Here is a 6,070-nt window from a genome sequence, read left to right as displayed (position 1 = left end):
CCTGGCATACCTCACTCTCAGCCCCTCAGGCCCAGTCTGCACTTACTTGGGCCTTCTCTGGGCTCTGTGGAACCCATCTGCAGGTCACCACAAATGAGGCCTCCGTCATTTGGCTCTGCTGCCGCTGCTGAGGCCACTCCAGAGCCCTCCGGGGTTACCTAACTCTACCCACACCTCTGGGCCCCCCAGCCCCTCAGTCCCATCTCGAGACCCTCTGGAAAGGCCTCCACCAGGCAGCCCAAGGGCCGAAGCTCATTGCTTGGTACCCGCACATCTACTTTCTGGCTCGTCACGCCTATGTCACTGCGAGAAAGGAAAGGCCTGGTGGCACCAGGAGGATTAGCGGGCTACGAATGCTTTTAAAATAATTTTTATTTGCACAATGTTGTGATGCTCAACAATTCTGAGGCAGGGTGCAAAGGTGTGGGAAGTCCCATTTTCTGAGTCAGTCAAGAGCGAGGAAGACAATGCAGACAAGACCAATTGGCCAAGGTGGAGGCCCTCACCTTGACCATGTAAGTCCCTGTGGGCTCTCTGGGGCTTTCCCCATAGTTGCCCCTCAATGTGGGGCACCAGTGCTGCTGGACAAGGTGTGTGTGTGTGTTGAGGGGTGGGGGGTCTGGTTCCCAGAACCTGAAGGTAAGGGTTTTACCCCCTGCATCCAGAGGTTCACCCATCCAGAGTCAGGTGCTTCCGACATTTTCAACCATTTTACTTTTACCCTTTTGAAAGTCCCAAGTGCTCCACCCCTGACTCTCCACAGCCTTTTGGAGAGGTTTTAGACTGTTGGAGTCAACCTCTAGATTGGTGAAACTACACAGATTTCACTAACATCCAGGATAAGAGGGCCTAGAGGAAAATGCAGTGAGAATAGTTGAAAAACTAGAACCTGTGGTCCAGCTTCTCATATAACAGTGAGAGGAGGTATCTAGGGGCCTGGTCTTGTTTTCTAGTAGAAATAAAGAATCAAGAGAGCCTGGTGACCTAATTGTGATATGTAAGCATAACTACGTGTTAAGGTTGGCTCAAAGACAGCTATATTCATTGGTATCCCAGAATTCTTCAGTTTTTGCCTAGAGGAATGTGTAAGGCCTTAGCAACCACTTCATTTGATGCCAGGCACCCCATTATTATTTACCTCAAATTAGGAGAGCATGTTGGCAAAGTGTAATGTCACATATTAGCAACCAATCAATGAGAACAAATCTGAAGCTTCCCAACACTGAAAAATGGGCCAAAAGATGGAAAATAATCATTGTAATTATGAAATACGCTTTGGCATGGAACTTATAGCTCTACTGCTTCTAGGCCTCGTAGATTATTAGGCTCATTATCTTTGGGCCCACAGAAACCTCTAATGTAGTGTTTGAATACCTGGAACAATCCTATCCACCCTCTCCCAACCTTCTCCTTCAACATCTGACAATATCTAGAGACAATTTTGGTTGTCATATTGGAAGAGAGAGTGATATCCCTACACAATAAAATATCAGTAGTGCTGAGATTGAGAAATCCTGCTCTAATTGTTATGGAGGCTACAGCCCTAAGTATCTAGCTTCAATAGTCATTAGCTATTCTTTCATCTATATACTTATTTAGTATATAGTGTGTATGTGTGTGTTTGTTAATTATAAGGAATTGACTCACATGATTATGGAGACTGACAAGTCTCAAGGTCTGCAGGGTGAATTAGCAAGTCGGAGAGAACCAGTGGTGTAGTTCCAGTCTTAAGCCCTGCAGGCTCAAGACCCAGGAAGAACTGGTGTTTCAATTTGAGTGTGAAGCTGGAAAAAGCCAATATCCCAGCTCAAAAACAGGCAGAAATAATTCTCTTATTTGGACATGAGTAGTCTTTTGTGTTCACAATTCCATTACTAAGTACATATCCAAAAGAATTGAAAGCCGGGCTCAATGTTTATATCAGCATTATTCACAGTAGGCAAAAAGTTGTTATAACCTAAGTGTCTATTAATGAATGAACTAAACAGAATTTTGCCTATACATACTTTTCTGCCATAAAAAGAAATAAAATTTTGATATATGCGTCAACATGATGGATCATGAAAACACTATGCTCAGTGAGATAAACCAAAACGAAAGGACAAGTATTGTGTGATTCCACTTATATGAGGTATCTAGCTAGAATAGGCATATTCCTAGAAACAGAATGTATAACAGAGGTTACCAGGGGCTGGGAATGGGGGAAGGGAGAGTTGTCATAAAAAGAATTTATGTCGGGGAAGATGAAAATGTTTTGGATATAGTGGCAGTGATCACACAGCATTGTGAATGTATTTAATGCCATGGAATTGTACACTTAAATGTGGTTAAAATGATAAATATGTATGTTTTACCATAATAAAAATGTTTTTAAAAAGTGTGTGTGTTAAGTCACCATGTCACAACTTATTCTAAACTAAGAGATAAAACAATTGCTAAAACAAAATATTACCAATAGTATATTTGGCTTCATGTAAGGTACAAGCCCCAGAAAGCCTAAGCACTCCGCAGCAGTATCTCTTGCTGGGCCCTCCGGACATTAGCGGCCTTATGTAGTATATCCACTCCAACATGTCCACTTCTCTGAGTTTTTGATCCCTTCTTTCCGACCTGCTGCAGCAATTCTGGCATTTCTACATCGCTTAGTGTAGGTAATTGCATTCTCCAAGCTTCTCAGAACTATCCTAGCAGCGTGTTCATACTGTTTCCCAGGTTCTTTTGCAAGGGTGTTAAATCCTGACCCCAAGGAGAATTCTCTCATATCAGTAAATACTCTCTTTCCTAACTGTGTTCTGCTCCGTCCTCTTCTTACAGCACCCCCAGAATCCAGTTCCACGTAACTCTTTTGGCTTTTGCTGGTATATCATGACTAGGTCCTTCAGCTCTATTTGGGATAAACATCTTCCTCCCTTAGCAGGTCCACAGTTCTATAGCTCAATATTTTTGACAACTTTATTTATCTAATGGTTAGGAGGAAAGGTTGGCCTTTGGTCCTGAGGGGAGTACATGTTATGTGGCAAGGCATAGGCCACTGCATCATCTTTGAGTAAGGGGGTATGTAGTTTCCTGAGGCTGCTACAAACTGGGTAGCTTAAAACAAAATTAAAATCTCTCACAGTTCTGGAGGCCTAAAGTCCAAAATCAAAGTGTTGGCAGAGCTACACTCTCTCCAGAGGCTCTAGAGGAGATTCTGTTTCTTGCTTATTCCAACTTCCATTGACTCTAGGCATTCCTTAAGTTGTGACTGTATCACTCCAAAGCACTACCTCTGTCTTCACATTTCTGCCTCCTTTTCTTGTGTATTATTAGAGCTGAGCCCATCATGCCAGCTTTGCCAAGTGTCAGCGCTGAGCTGATCGAGAAGGGAAAGTGTGATGGTGAGGTGCCCAGTTGGAAGAACACACAAGAAGCAGACAGAATGAAACGGCAGGCAACTTTATTGTGCAGAGCATACTTCTGTTTCTGGAACTGCAGTTCTAGTTGGGGGAAGTACGGTATTGCGCACACTTCTGCTCTCCTTCTTGTGCCCCCCTTCTCTCCAGGGGACCCCATGGCTCCATGCAGATCAGAGTACAGTAGTGGCCTTCAGCCACACATGTGTGATACAATAAGCTGAATTATGTTTACATAACATTCTAAATACGGGGTCCTATTCCTCGCTGCGGGCCTGGAGTCAAAACTTGAACCAGCTAGACCTTGGACCAGCCAGACCTTGGATTTAGCTGGGCCTGGAGCCCACATGTGTCTCTTATAATAACACTTGTCATTGGATTTAGGGTCCATCCTGATATTCCAGGATGATCTCATCTCAAGATACTTAATCACATCTGCAAAGACCCTTTTCCCAAATAAGTTAATATTCACATGATCTGAAGATTAGAATGTGGACACATCTTTTGGGTGGCCACCATTCAATTATGTCCTCATTGTGGTGGAGAACAGCTCATAACAGGAAGGAGTGGGTCACTTCTCTAAGCATAGAGGACGTAAGGAAATCTGTGTGGCCAAGATTTTTTAGTGTATTGACCCACATATTTCCTATCCTATGCCTCAGGATTATATTCTTCCCAAAGGCCCCAACCTTGGCATGACAAACCTGGTAGTACTGAGAATTCAACCTTTTCTGGAGCTCTGCTTCCTTTATATTTAAATGCTGGGCCTCGTCCTCAGCTTTTTCTACCTTCCTTCTGTAGGAGATGATTCTTCCTATGTTGTGAGGAGGTCCTCTGGCTTTCACACTTAGCCTTTAACAACTCGTTTATTACTCTCAGCTTTTCATTATCTTTCCCCAATGCAATGATTGCTCCAGATACTGCCATCCAATTCCATTTTTTTTTAAAGATTATATTTTCCCTGTATTTCTCAAACGACTCAAACATTGTATTCACCAGTGCATTTACTTCTACTGGTACTTCATCTCAGTTCACCAATACTGGAAATTTTACGATTATACTCCTATCTATGCTGGGGGCTATTGATGTCCCACCTACCACCAGTAATGAGGACAGCCAGCAAATCATTAATACAGCTCCAAAGTCCCATTTTAGAGGCCACTTTCTCATATCTCACTTCTGGTAGATTCTGTCTTAGATTGAGAGAGAACTTGCATTATGGCCTCAGTATATGTATAGATATTTTTTACTTCAATTTATCTTTTGGGTATCTGTGAGACGAGATTCCCAGAATTCTTTACCCCAAAAGGGCAACCCTTAGGCAATGTCCCAGGAGTTTATAAAAAAGTGCAGGTGTGGCCGTTTGCTGTCAGGCATCCAGTGCTAAGATGACTGCCTGAAGTGTGACTAATTGTGATGATCCTTGGGTCTTCTCCTTTATTAAGGACATCTGGTTAAGAGATAAAAAGCGAAAACATTCTAATGAGCTCTATCATGCATTATGGTGATGATACCATCCATAAAGTCTATGAACTCCCATTGGTGTTCACTTGGTTGATCCCAGGGGGCTCCCTTGGTAGCCAAGGGGTTAGAGAGAGAGGACTTTCTCTGGTACCATGAAATCTGGCAAGGGATTGAGGATAGGGGAGGCCACCCCCTCTTGTAGGTAAGATATTCCAGAGGGTCCAGATTTGGTTCCATTCTGTAGCAAGGAGGCCTGGATAGCTATGCTGACCCAAGGCATAATGGGCAGCTGTGTACAGAGGGTTGCCAGAAGTGTACAGTTCGCAGCCAGCGGTTGCCTCTCTAATGATGTATAGCACAGGACAAGGAGGGCAATTTCTTGCATCAGAAATCAATAGTCCAGAAGCTCCAGGAGGCATGAGAGGAGGTTGCTAAATTCTCTGCAGTGAAGAAGTCTCAGAGGAGCAAATGTAAATGCTTTGTCGAGGGCAGCCAAATTCTTGTTGAGTTGATTTGAAAGTAACAACAAAAGTGAGACTAAGTAAAATTTATAAATGAGGAATATGTTGTATACAGAATGCCCCCTCCAAAAGACCAAAATGTTGGTCTTGTATTAACATTGTGGGTGGTGAAAGGGTCAATAGCTATTTCAACAGCATCAGGGATGGAGCAACCTTTGATTTACTAAATAACTTTTGAGAATTTAACAGTCTATAGCCATGCTACCCTGAACAAGCCCGATCCCATCTGATCTCAGAAGCTAAGCAGGGTTGGGCCTGGTTAGTACTTGGATGGGAGACCACCTAGGAAGACCAGGTGCTGTTGGCATAAAAATGTTGAAGTCTGAACCCCTAGTACACCTGAAATTTATATAATTGTATTAACCAACGTTACCCCAAATAAATAAATAAAAAATAAATAAATAAATAAATAAATAAATAAATAAATAAGAATTTGACAGAGGTGGTGGGTAGGGTCTTGTACTACATATGGGGCAATGCTCATCCTTTTTTGTGCACTCCTTTGTGTGCATTTATGTCTTGAATATGTCAAATGAATTTCCTCAGAGGAAGATGTCATCAATGTAATATACCTGTGCTCTTGGAGAAGGGTGCGTGCAGTTAAGTTTTTGCCTGCAAAGGTTGTGTGCAATGGCAAGGTACCCCACTGCATGTTCTCAGGGGCACAAAGGGATTGCACTTGGTAACATAGCA

General features: G+C 42.9%; 1 non-coding gene across 1 annotated transcript; it reads left to right on the top strand.

Annotated features, from left to right (window-relative positions):
* The first annotated feature begins 5,565 nt into the window (after nucleotides 1-5,565).
* LOC112481231 lies at nucleotides 5,566-5,684 on the top strand. The gene has a single exon (XR_003046841.1). It is a non-coding gene; the product is annotated as a 5S ribosomal RNA (ribosomal RNA).
* Nucleotides 5,685-6,070: the final 386 nt, after the last annotated feature.

The sequence above is a fragment of the Pteropus alecto genome, unplaced genomic scaffold (genome assembly GCF_000325575.1).
Source record: "Pteropus alecto unplaced genomic scaffold, ASM32557v1 scaffold555, whole genome shotgun sequence".
Taxonomy (NCBI): Eukaryota; Metazoa; Chordata; class Mammalia; order Chiroptera; family Pteropodidae; genus Pteropus; species Pteropus alecto.
This window is presented reverse-complemented; position numbering and strand designations above follow the sequence as displayed.